Source organism: Paroedura picta, chromosome 14 (genome assembly GCF_049243985.1).
Source record: "Paroedura picta isolate Pp20150507F chromosome 14, Ppicta_v3.0, whole genome shotgun sequence".
Lineage (NCBI taxonomy): Eukaryota > Metazoa > Chordata > Lepidosauria > Squamata > Gekkonidae > Paroedura > Paroedura picta.
Genome location: NC_135382.1, coordinates 17425291 through 17438694, shown reverse-complemented (window position 1 = coordinate 17438694; position 13404 = coordinate 17425291).

The window sequence follows — 13404 nt, the reverse complement described above, 5'->3', positions numbered from 1 at the left end:
TTATTGAAGAACCAAGGAGTTCAATGGTTTGATCCAGCCTTTCTCAACTTTTTTACTGTTGAGGAACCCCTGAAACATTCTTCAGGCTTTGAGAAACCCCAGAAGTGGCACAATCGTGCAGAAGATGGTTGGGAAGCAGAGCTGTGTAACTGCCCACCCAGGGCCCCTCCCCACACCCTCCGGGCCTATCATTGGCCATTTAGGGAGGGGTGGATGGGTTGACATGACCATATATGGTCCTATCACCTGATAAATGTTTAACAACAAGAAACCCCAGGGTTTCCCAAAACCCAGGTTGAGAAAGCCTGGTTTGATCTCTCGTATGCAAGAGGTTGGAAGGACACTACAGAAAGTTAATAACTGCACAATAAGTGGGTGTTGAGAGTCCACAAAGGATCTGAAACACAATTTCAACTTGTCTTGGAACTGCAGAAGTGTCCATCGTAACCAACAACCAGTCACTTAAAAGGGAGAAGATCAGAGAGGGTTGGATACGCCTTTTCTGCTGGCAAAAAATTGGGGTCCTTCCTGAGCACCAAAAAAGGTCATGCTGGTTGTCATGGGACTTCCAGGTGGGGTGAGGGCACTAGTAACAAAAGGATATTAGAGGAGATTAGTGAAACAGCTGGAAGGATCCATCACAGTAATGGCCTAATTGATTTACAAAAAATATATGTCAAAATAGTGAAGTTCAAGAAAGGCCAAAAATGGAGTTTTAGACCCAAGATGAACTTTTCTGGCAAAACTTTAAGTAATATTAAGAAATAATTTATGTGCTTCATTGGAAGAAGTAGCAAACCCTGAAAATCTGCATTTAACTGTAATGACTGGAGGAGCAAAGTCAATGGTGTTTCTCATTATTATTAGCTGTTTTGCATCTCAGTTTGAAGGACTAGCAAGTTATAAATGCAACAAGGCTGATGCCAAGGCTAATTTTGCAGTATTGTAAAAGGGAACTGGAGTATTTGTTCTTCTCACTTGCTAATCGGTCTCTCTCCATGTGGCCTATTATGCACGGCTGCTGAAACGGCGTCATGGAGAATGCAGAGGAGGAAGAAACGAAGCAAACCGCTTACGCACGGGACGGAACGCAACGGCAGCAAAACCCAGAGTATCCGCTTATGCATGTGGCTACTCTGGAGCCGCTTCTGGTTGCGCCCTAGTCCCGGGAAGCTCCACTTTCTTCCACATCTCGCTAACGGGGCTTTTTCAGAGGCATACGTTGACTCTGTGCCCGGTTGCCGCCTGCAGCGTGCATAATTGGTGATTTTAGCCGCCGCCATTCCACCCCGAATGCGGACCTTCCACTCCGTGCATAATGGGTCTATGAGAGCCAGTCTCCAGAAGTTTTGTCAGTGTCACCTAGTAGAGCATCCAGATCACAGGGAGTTAGGACGTCCTTCAGCAAGGTGTAGGGCTTTTGCACAGGTAGCCCAGGATTCTGGAATGAAGGTCACAGCCAGCTTCCTGTAGTAGTTAAGAGCAGCAGCCTTTAATTTGGAGAAGCAGGTTTGATTCCCCGTTCTTCCCCATTCATGCTGGGTGACCTCAGGCCAGTCACTGTTGTCTCAGAGCTCTCTCAGCCTCACCTACCCTGCAGAGGAAGAGTAGGTGATTATAAACTGCTTTGAGACGCCTTCGGGTAGTAAAAAATGGGATACAAAAAACCCAACACTACTTTTACTATTTCTCCTGGCATTTAGAAGGCAACATGACAGCTATCATAAGGCCCATGGAGATGTAACAAACTTTATTTTTGCATTCTGCTTTAATATTTTCCATAACCACTTAGGCATTTTGCTATGACTGTGTTCAGAGGATATTGGGGGTCATCTTCTCATTGTAAGACAACTTGGGGGTATGGAGAAGCACAGCAAATTTTTTTTTGAAGGCACAGGGGCCCATTCTGCTCTCATAGGATAATGCACTTTCAATGTGCTTTGGCAGCTGGATTTTCCTATGCGGAAGAGGAAAATCTACTTCTAAAGTGCATTGAAAGTGCATTATCTATTGTGTGCAGAATGGGCCAGGGAGCATATGGAATGTTTCTCGATGGCACCAGCCCATTTGCCACTCAAAGAACACTCGTAGGTTGCACTTGAGCATGAAATCGTAATGTTGTTAGCGGCCAAAAAATGGCAGATGGATCTCGGCAAGCTTGCTCTGACAAAACTGGTAAAACAAACACACGATTAAAACATGGAAACAGGCAGAGTCCCAGTGCCTGCTAGGCCACATGACACTGAGATAACTTTGTTAGGAAAAGAAGCAATTAACGTCCGCAGTGTCTGACTTTATTATTTTGATACTAGCGCTGGCTTTATAAGGCAACTGTGTCACCCACTCCATATTTCTGTGTTTATTCCTGGTTGTAGCTTGTCTCACTGAGTAGGAAAATATGAACTTGGAGCCCTTGTGGTTACATTTATTTAATAAATAGTGGAAGCTTTCGTCTGGCTTTCTATGTTTTCCCACAGGCGTCTATAAATTGATTTTTTTTTAAATTGACTTTGACCAGGCATTTCTTTTTTCTTGTTCTCTTTTAACAAATGGTGGCCAAACCGGGCTATAAATGGAGCTGGAAGACCTTAAATCCCCGTTTCTGGAGACATAGGTTATGTGTTGGTTATGTGTTGGTGTGTCTGTCTTCATTTTGGCTGGAAGTCAGACATCTTTCCAGCAGACCTGCAACGTAGTGAAGATTCAAAGTTCTGCAGGCCAGCAGGGGAGCCAAGGAACGAGCAGGTTGCAGGAACAGAGTGCTATGAAGGTGGCCTTTGAGTAGGATTCTGAAAAAGCAGAAAACAATTTAAGAGTTCGGAGTTACGATGTGACATGGCCAAGGCGCAAGAGAGCTTGTGAACGCCGACACTGAACGATCCCTTGGCAACTGCTTAGAATCATAGAGCTGGAAGGGTACTGCAGGGTCATCTAGTCCAACCCCCTGCAGGTAGATGGCAGCTAAACAGGATTTGGGGGATAATTTTAGGGAACTATCCGGGCAGCTGGCATCACTGTCTGTGCATCACTATGTGTGCCACGACATGAGGCAGGAGGGCTTATGCAAAGCCAGCAGCTTCTGGTGCTTTAAAAGAAAATAACCAATTGCAGCACAATGACTGAATGGAACAGAAACTTCATCGTTCTTGTTGTGGAACTTGGGCTACTATTATTAGCACTTCATGTTTCATGCCGTGGCGAGCAAGCAAGCTGTGCGTACGGGACAGAGAAAAGTGGATACAAGGACGATGAGTTTCAGTGGAAACCTGCGGTTACTTTTGGGGGGATCTTCCTTATCAGCAGAGGCCCCCAGAAGTGGGTAGCAGAGTGTGCAGTGAAGATAAAAGAACACTGGGAAAAAAAACACAATGGGAAAATTCTGGGCGTCTCCCCGTGCCCTCTCAGCAGAGAAATGAAACAGGGGGAAAAAGGTTTTCAGTTTTAAGCTGCAGATTGTAAGAAGAGCTGCTTTTTTCTATCCTGCTTTTCCATACCCGGAGGAGTTTGAAAGCGGCTTTCCTTTCCTCTCCCCACAACAGGCACCCTGGGAGGGAAGTGGGGCTGAGAGAGTTCTGAGAGAACTGCTTTGAAAGAACAGCTCTCAGAGAACTGTGACTAGCCCAAGGTCACCCAGCTGGCTGCATGTGGAGGTCGGAGAGATTCAAACCCAGTTTTCCAGATTAGAGGCTGCCACTCTGAACCACTACACCCCACTGACTCTCAATGCAAGATGATCAAACAACAAATCACTAAGCAAGATAATCCAGATCTGTGAAGTAGAAGAGTTGGTTCTTATATGCCGCTTTTCTCAGCCGAAGGAGTCTCAAAGTGGCTTACCTTTCCTCTCCCCACAGCAGACACCCTGTGAGGTGGGTGAGGCTGAGAGAGCCCTGATATCACTGCTCGGTCAGAACAGTTTTCTCAGTGCCGTGGGGAGCCCAAGGTCACCCAGCTGGTTGCATGTGGGGGAGTGCAGCATAGAACCCGGCTCACCAGATTAGAAGTCCGCACTCCTAACCACCACACCAAGCTGGCTGTGGAGATACAGCTGACACCCAGTAATCATGGCAGAGTGTATCATGCGTATCAGTTTGAATCCTGCTCTGGATGTCACTTGGCCACTGTGGTAGAGCATCTTCTGGTTAAGCACAAGGTTCTAAATTCAATCCTGGCTTCTCTGTTTAAAGAGATCCCACCCTCCCAGTGGGGCCTGCGGATCCCCTGGAATTACAACTCATCTCCAGGCAACAGAGATAAGATTTCTTTTGTGCATCCTGAACCTGTGCTCTCTTGTCCTTAGCTGACTCCTATTCTAGTATTCTGGGAGAGGGAGCAAATGTTTGCATGCATCCAATCTATCCCATTCATAAATTCACACCATTCATCAATGGTTGAGCCTCTGTTTGCTATGCTCTTGTCAGGTAAACAAAGAACCCTGTGTTGGATCCTACCAGCAAATTCACTCTGTCTTGCCTGATTCCCCTTGTTTTACATGGCATTTGTCCCATCATCCCCACCATTTGATGGTCAAAGTGGATCCCTCATACCTTTATCACCCCCCAAAAAGCTGGCTTGATACTTTCCTCTGAGTTGGATCCTTCGACTCCCTTTTGCCAACTCTTTCTCAAACAGAGAAGACCTCCATGACGAAAAGGCCAATCTCAGTTGGGAGAAATCTTTCACTCTGGAAGGAAGACTTAGTGGAATTTTCATAGGATTCAACAGTAGAAGAGAGTCATAGGACCCAACTATTTGCAAGCTAAAGGCTCTTGGGATGCCTCCAAAAGCCAAGGTTGAGAGTTAAGAAGGTTTGTGGGTATCTCTTCCCTTTGTCACTGATAAGTCTAAAAGAAGAGCAATGCTTAGAGCTCTCTGGGCATGCAGAGAAAGCATAAAGTACCGCTGGATTTGTGTTTCGAGTAAAAAATGGCTGTTTTGGTTTTATTATTATTTTTTTAATCACACATTTTAAAAATACTGCCGTTGATAACTTTTTAAGTATTTCTTACAACCGTTAATATTGCGTGGGGCACCTCAAATAGGTCATTAATACCTTTCGAAGTACAATTTAATGCAATGCTTCATGACAGGAAGTGAGCAGGATAATAAAACCTTTTTACGGCTTGAAACCACACTTAATATTTTTATGGCGCACTTGGCTCAACAAAATCCTCTTTGTGAGTCATCACTTCAAAGCCGGGTCCTGGAGACCCATAAAAAATGACTCGAAATTCACTTCAGAACAGTGTGGGGGCCTCAGAGACAGAACCCCCCCCCTCCCCCAACCCTAAGTTACAAGAGGACAGGCTACATCAAGAAGGGCCTTCATTTCGCGACTGGGATCATAACACCCCCTGCGAGGACTTGCCTCAGCAAATTAAAGGCTGACTTGGGCCTTAGTGTAAATTACTGTCGCTTCTAGCGTTTGCTGGCAGGGGCTCCTGGGAATTGTAGTCCATGGGCATCTGGAGGGCCGCAGTTTGACTAGCCCTGTAACCCGAGGTTTTTTTTTACACCTTGCCCTTCAGATTCTCCTTCTGCTTCACATGTATCTCTGTGTTAAGCCTGCAGGCAGGGGCTGAGCAAAATCGGGTTCTTCAAGGAATGAGTCGAATAGGACCAGGTCTTGCTCACATACAGGAACATGCTGCTGCAGTCAGTTGCATGGTCTCTGGTACACCTGGGGCTTACCAAGAGCACCACTTGTCACATAGGAATGTCAGTCCACAGGTGGGACCTGGGGATCCTCTGGTTTTAGAGCTCATCTCCAAGTGACAGAGATCAGTTCCCCTAGAGCATGGTTCTTAACCTTCTTGTGGCCCTTTAATACAATACTTCATATTGTGATGATCCCCAACCATAAATTTATGCAAGGGTTCTATTAAACTGAATGACCAATGGCGTGAAGATCTATTGTTCATGATTGTATATAAATTGGTTCCCCCCCCCACGGTTTCTCAATTCAGTTCTGCCTCTTGTCCCACCATGCTGATCTCGCTCTTTTCCGCTGCTCCAGGAAGACGAACGCTCTCTCAAGCTACCCTGCAAGGCTGTTATGTGGATGGCGCCCCCCCTAGCCAAGCTGCTTGCCCTGCCACGACCCCTGTGAAAGGGTCGTTCTACCCCCAAAGGTCACCCAGCAGAACTCATGTATCTCAAATCAGCTTATAATTGCCTAACCTTCCTGTCAGGTAGGTGAAATTGAGAGAGTTCTGAGAGAACTGTGACTGGCCCAAAGTCACCTAGTTGGCTGTGTGGAGGGGAGGAGTGAGGAATCAAACCTGGGCTGAATCTGAACTCACATTTCCCCCCACTATCGATCCTGCTGAATTCTGATTGATCTGAACCCGGATCTTCCAACAGATCTGCAACCTTCCTTTTTTCTTGACTCAAAACAGATCTCCCTAAGATGGTGCCTTCTGCACTTGAATTGTTCCAATTATCAGTCTCCTTTATTGACAATAAAGTGGGGGCCACTTTATTTCCAGCCTTTTGTCTCCTGAGCCAGAGCAAGCCAAGGGAGGGGCAAGTGAGGCTGCTTGTTTATCTTTCTTTTCCTGCAGCCTGAGTGAGTGTTTGCATGTGTGTGTGTGTGTGGGGGGGGAGTGGTGGTAGCCTCAGGGAAAATGGGGTGGGGGGGAGGGAAGAATAATCCAAAAGGCAAATCTCTGAATGTAGAACAGTGGGCTTTTGGAGCGCAGTCACTTAAAAACAGGTCCCCAAAATGAGGGCAAATATAAAACTGGCAAAGGAATGGCGACCAAGGACCAGTTTTCTTGCAGTCTTTGAATTGATGCCCTGACCAATCAGTGACAGACTACCATACTACGCCAGTGTTGGAGGCACAGAGAAGGGGATGGAAGTTAATCTGCAAAAATGCCAACATCTACACTTGCAGTACCTAGCCTTTCAGAGCACTTTTCTCAGATGTAGCGAATATCTGCTCCTGGATATCACGGAGAAAAGGTGATGTTACTGCAGACTCAATCACAGATATTGTAGAGGGAAAAATGGATATTGAATAAGGTACAGATTCAGGGGTTTTATTTGGGTTGACAGAGGATAAAAAGCCCAGTGCAGATTCAGCCCTGGTTCTCCAGATCAGAGGGTGCTGTTCTTAATTATTACACCAAGCGGGGTCTCTGAAACAGGGCTTGTGCAGGCTTCCCAAACACACACAGGGCCCCTGCATGTCTGTGACCCCCTCCATTCTGCCTGGACACAGTGCCTGTTGAAGAAACCCTCTTGCATCACCCTCTACCTGCCACTGCTGAGGCCATATCTGGGAGAGAAGTAAGCAGCTAGGCTGCACTCCATGAAGCCCGGATCCAATTCCATTCATGGCCTTGTTTGCTAGCTTTTATGGTCCACGCAATTTTAATAGCTTCCACTTTTGTGTAAAACCGTTGTGAGAAGAGTGGTGATTCTTAAGCAGCATCCCATAGTCCATAATAATTACAATAATTATCCAGTGACTGAAGTTTGAAGTGGATCCCCCTTATTAACTGACAAGCCTATCTTTTTATATTTCCTTCCTGCTTCCTGCAATTCAGTGTATGAGCCCGATGTTCCTGTTATGGTAAAACATGTGAGGGGAAAAATACAATTTATAGTTTAAGGGCTAATCTGGGTGAAACACGAGAGATCTGTGATAACCATCTCCATTTCTATTTTTATTTCCGATCACCCATTTGAGGTGGCTCATTTGATCCAGGCTAGGAAGCAGGGCTTGTGTGTGTGTGTGTGTGTGTGTGGGGGGGGTGTTTAACCCTTTCATCCCAGTTTCCCTGGTTTGAATCCCCCCCCCAAGAAGTTCTGTTAAATTGGAGGTGGGAGGGTGGAGTATAAAGAAGGGTGGAATACAATTTTTGTTTTGTCTGTTCCTTTTGAAAGCTGGAACAAAATGCTTAAGGCCCCAATTAAGATCCTAATAATAAAGACAGAACTATTAGTTGCTAAATTCACTCGGTCAGCTTGGCAAAAAAAGGTCCCCCAAAATTTTCTGAAATTTTAAAAACCCCTTTCTGCCTGATCTTGATTCAGATCAGAGCCAGACCTTTACCTTTTCAAGATGTAGGGATCTCCGTGAATTTCCTTGCGACTGCTTTAGTCCTTAATTATTTAATTCTTAGAATTCTTTAGTTCTGGGAATAATCAATCTTTTCTGTCATTAATGGAACTTCAGGCTAGTCTTTTAATCTGATTTGAATTCAAAACTCCCTGTGTGTGAAGTTAATTAATCTTCCCACCCTCATTCTACCCATAAATAATGGCTGAGTATTTTTGTTCCACTGTATCTGAAGAAGAATGCGTACATACAAAAGCTCATACCTAGAATAAAACTCACATGAGCCTCTTGTGGCGCAGAATGATAAGGCAGCCGTCTGAAAGCTTTGCACATGAGGCTGGGAGTTCGATCCCAGCAGCCGGCTCAAGGTTGACTCAGCCTTCCATCCTTCCGAGGTCGGTAAAATGAGTACCCAGCTTGCTTGCTGGGGGGTAAACGGTAATGACTGGGGAAGGCACTGGCAAACCACCCTGTATTGAGTCTGCCATGAAAACGCTAGAGGGCGTCACCCCAAGGGTCAGACATGACTCGGTGCTTGCACAGGGGATACCTTTACCTTTACCTTTAGAATAAAACTGTTGGTCTTTAAGGAGCTGCTGGATTTGAACTCTGTCCTGTTGCTTCAGACCAACACCTCTACCCTCCTGCATCGGTGTAAAGTTATGTTCGCTTTTCCCTGGGTTAAAAGCCAGCAACGTTCATTTCCCAATCCAGCGAGGACTTCAAAGAATTGGTTTTTAAAAACTGTTAACTTTCACATTTTGGAAACTCTTTCTACGGCCAACTTTTTCTCTCTAGTTAGGCTTTCTTAAAATTAAATTTCACACACTAAAAGAAGGCAGATCGAAGGAGAATATGGCAAGGAGGCAGTCTCGTGCGTGTTAAAAGGTGATTACATGGCGTTTTATTTGTAGTAAAATAGTTAGCAGCTCTGTTGTGCTCTCTCTCTCCCTTTCATGCTCTCCCACTGGGGATAAGTTGATATAAAAACTCATGGAAAGTGCAAAAGAAAAATGGGGGGGGGGGAGAGAAAAAGAAAGAAAAAGAAAAAAAATTGCCCTTGATCTTCTGACTCCGTGAGTCTGAGTGCAAGCCAAGTATTTTAAACAGCAGGCCTTTCATAACAGGGAATACTTGAGTTTGGTCTAGGCATTTGGGTTATGCTGTCTAACCGCTGCGCTCAGCACATGTCAACAGGACTGATAACCAAATGGTCCCTTTTCACCTCCCATGCAGCAGAGCCGCTGGCAGGCTGCCAGGTCCTAAAGCCTAATTAACACTCCGCTGTGCTATGACTGGGAGGTGAAAGCCGCAGCTTTATTTACTGCACAATTAAATGGTAAACATGACTTAATCGTAACTTCAACAGCCTGTGTTTATGAGAACCTTTTCCAAATCCTTTCAGATACTTCCCCCCCCCTCCCCTGGCCTTGGTGCTACAGGGGAGAGCGATTGGTGGGTGGGAGCTGGGCGGGTGAGGGGGAAGCCATTCGAGCACCTTGCTGCACTGCCTGGCCTGACCGAAGAACAGCGACTTTTCTTTGGAATGAGCATAGCTGGTGCTGTTGGCTGCCTGGTCCAATTTCTTGTCCTTGCATGAAGTCCTTCTCTAGTATGCTGGGTTGTGGTCTTGTTTTGGGGCTGCCAGGCTCCCCCTGGCCACTGGAATGGGGTGGGCTGATGGCCTAGGTTGGCCGTCTGTCATTTGGGAAATTCTTGGAGATTTGGGCACGTAGACTGGGGAGGAGTCAGACAGAGGGCTCAGCAGAGTACAATGGCATAGAGGCCACCCTCTGAAGCATCCATTTTCTCCAGGGGAACTGATTTCTGCAGTTTGCAAGGAGGTGAATTCTGGGGGCTACCCAGGCCCCACCTGCAGGCTGGCATCCTCATTAAGTTGTTGGCCCACTCTGTTAACTATTTTGCATTGCTCAGCCAACCTGTATGACTATCCATAAAACAGACACGAACGCATGCACACATGCTCTCTCTCTCTCTCTCTCTCTCTCTCTCTCTCTCTCTCACACACACACACACACACACACACACACAGAGTCTCCTCCATTTTCATCAGGCACTTTTCACTCATCTTGACTACCAGCTTGGTGTAGGAAGAAGAAGAAGTGTTGGTTCTTATATGCTGCTTTTCTCTTCCCGAAGGAAGCTCAAAGCGGTTTACAGTTGCCTTCCCTTTCGTCTCCCCACAACAGACACCCTGTGAGGGAGGTGAGGCCAAGAGAGCCCTGATATCACTGCCCGGTCAGAACAGCTTTATCAGTGATGTGGTGAGCCCAAGGTCACCCAGGTGACTGCATGTGGGGGAATGCAGAATAGAACCCACTTGCCAGATTAGAAGTCTGCACTCCTAACCACTACACCAAACTGGCTCTCTGTAGTGGTTAGGAGCGCCAACTTCTAATCTGGCAGACTAGGGTTGATTCCCCACTCCCCCACATGCCACTTTGAGACTTCTCTGAGTAGAGAAAAGCGGCAGATAAGAACCAACTCCTCTTCATCTTCTATCACTACTACTGACCAAACACTATTCTTCTTGTAGAGTTTGAAAAGTTTTTTCTTCAGTGAGGTTACTCCCTCATGCCCAGGGCTGCCTTTGTGGCCATGCACTGAATGGAAAATCTTCTTCTCTGGTAAAACCTCTACTGGCTTCATGACAGAGCCAAACTTCACCTTCTCTGCTGGGGGGGGGGAGCAATATTTATTTGGCTGCATGCTACATGTGCGTGTGGGCTTTGGAGACTAGGGGGAGCCTGTGGTTCAGACAGGCAGTCATGCCTTGACAACAGATCACATTTTTCTGCTACTATTCCTCCAAGAACCCGCCCCCCCCATTGATGTCCTTACATGATTTCAGCTCAATGCTTTCTAGTAAAACAGCACAGGCTGTGTCCACCTTCAATTGACTAGACACCCTCTTGCTGTGGTTCCCATAATGCCTAAATGCAGGCTCCAAAATCTCCCAGGAACCTGTGGTTTGCCACATATATTCCCCCTCCTCCTCTGCCCCTTTCTCCTCCACAACAGAAACAGGTGAAAGGATGCTCTCAAGCAGAAATAAAGAAAACCCACAGTGGGGTATAAGAACCACCTCGTCTTCGTCTTCGTCTTCGTCTTCGTCTTCGTCTTCGTCTTCGTCTTCGTCTTCGTCTTCTTCAACTTGGAGAAGTCACCTTTCTCCAAAAATAACCTCAACATGATCTTTCCTCTGCATTGCTCTGTTTGTGGTCTGAGTGCACTGCATTCGGTGCCAGCTGCTGACTCCTCTTTTCAAGTAGTTTTAGGAGTGATTCAGATTTGGAGTCCCGTCTAATCCAGTTCACTGCACAGCTCTGAAAGCAGGGGCTAAAATGGTGATCATGCTTCACTTTGACCCCTGGGAGATGTTCGGTTTCCAGATGTGAAAGGCCGCCAAGGGAGCCATGCCCCTTTGCCTCTGCATGAGTCACTGATCTGGGTTCACCTCCTACAAGTTCATAGTAATGATTCACAGATGCAATAACCAGCTTCCACTGGGTAAAGTTGCCAGCTCTGAGTTGGGAAATTCCTGGAGACTTTGAGGATGGAGCTGGGCATGGATGGAAATTGGGGCAAGGATGGACCTCAGTGGAGAATTGGGGCAAGGATGGACCTCAGTGGACGCTCAGGAATCCACTGTCCACTGCAGCCATTTTCTCCAGGGGAACTGATCTCGGTCACCTGGAGATGAGCTATGGTTTCAGTTGATCTACAGGTCCCACCTGGAGGTTGGCACCCCTACCTTTCAGGGAGGTAATTCTGAGCCATCAGCGCCATAGGGGTGATTGAACGACCCAGTCAATTTGATACAGGGACCCAACCGGACACCCTTTCCTAGGAAATGGAGCAAAACCAAAGCAGCAACTCACACAGAGATACAGCAGGCAGCATCCCCTGTGGGTGATAATTTGGGGCTCTTGGGAGAGTCTTTAATTGTTTTTAATGTATCCCTTTCTCATGTCATGTTTGTCTGTTCCGGCACCTACCAGGCCAGAGAAGACAGCTTGGAGAAAGGGAACGACTGGTAAATCCATTTATGTTGGCGACATAGACATACCTTCAACTCATCCACAAAAGCCAACTCAAACAAGAGATTTGGGACCTCTAAAGATGCTTTGTCCAGGCCTGCAAGCTCATATGGTGCGCGGTTTAGAGCAGTGACACTCCCTCACCTGTGGTTCTTTGACATATCACCCGCGGTCCTTCTGAGCCCCATCCCCCAGTACAGTGCTTGGCCTGCATTCCATGAAAGTGGGCAATTACTTTCTAGATTGGAACAATCTCAGTGCTGCTAGGAGCCCAAGATGGGACGAAGTTTACTTTTTCAAACAGAGCATGGCTTATCCGTGATGGTTGTATCCAGATGGGGAGGTTCCGGTGTTAGTCAACAGACAACAAAAGCAAGTGTCCCTGGCCTGGTGGTTGGGGTGCATCCCTCGCCCAACAGTCCCAGTCTCCCGAATGGTGGGGGCAAAGGAAAAATAAGAGCTGGTGTCACAAGAAGAAGAAGAGCTGGCTTTTATATCCCGCTTTTCACCATCCAAAGGAGACTCAAAGCAGCTTACAATCTCCTTCCCTTCCTCTCCCCACAACAGACACACTGGGACATATGTGGGCTGAGAGAGCTTTGAGAGAACCATATTTGGCCCATGGTCACCTCAAAGGCCTCATGGGTCTTCCTCTCCCCACAACAGACACCCTGTGAGGTAGGCGGGAGACCCCTGACAGAACTGCTCTGGGAGAACAGCTCTGAGCGAATTGTGACTGACCCAAGGTTACGCTGCTGGCTGCATGTGGAGGAGGAGCAGGGAGGATATTCTTCCTTAATATTGCTAGCTCTTACTAGTATCCTACAAAGGAAAACTGGAAGAAACATTTGGAAAATGCCCATCCTTCTCCTCTTCCTCTTCCTCTTCCTCTTCCTCTTCCTCTTCCTCTTCCTCTTCCTCTTCCTCTTCCTCTTCCTCTTCCTCTTCCTCTTCCTCCCCTTCGACATGGTTAAAGAGTGGTGGACGTTCATCTGGAGAAATGGATTTCATTCCCCCACGTCTCCTCCATATGCAGCCAGCTGGCTGACCTTGGCCCAGTCATAGTTCTCATAGAGCTGTTTGCACCGAGCAGTTTTCTCCAAGCTCTCTCAGCCCCGCCTCCCTCACAGGGTGTCTGTTGTGGGGAGAGGAAAGGGAAGGCGACTGTAAGCCGCTTTGAGACTCCTTCGGGTAGAGAAAAGCAGCATATAAGATCCAACTCTTCTTCTTCAGAAATATCAGGGCTCTCTCAGCCTCACCTCCCTCCCAGGGTGT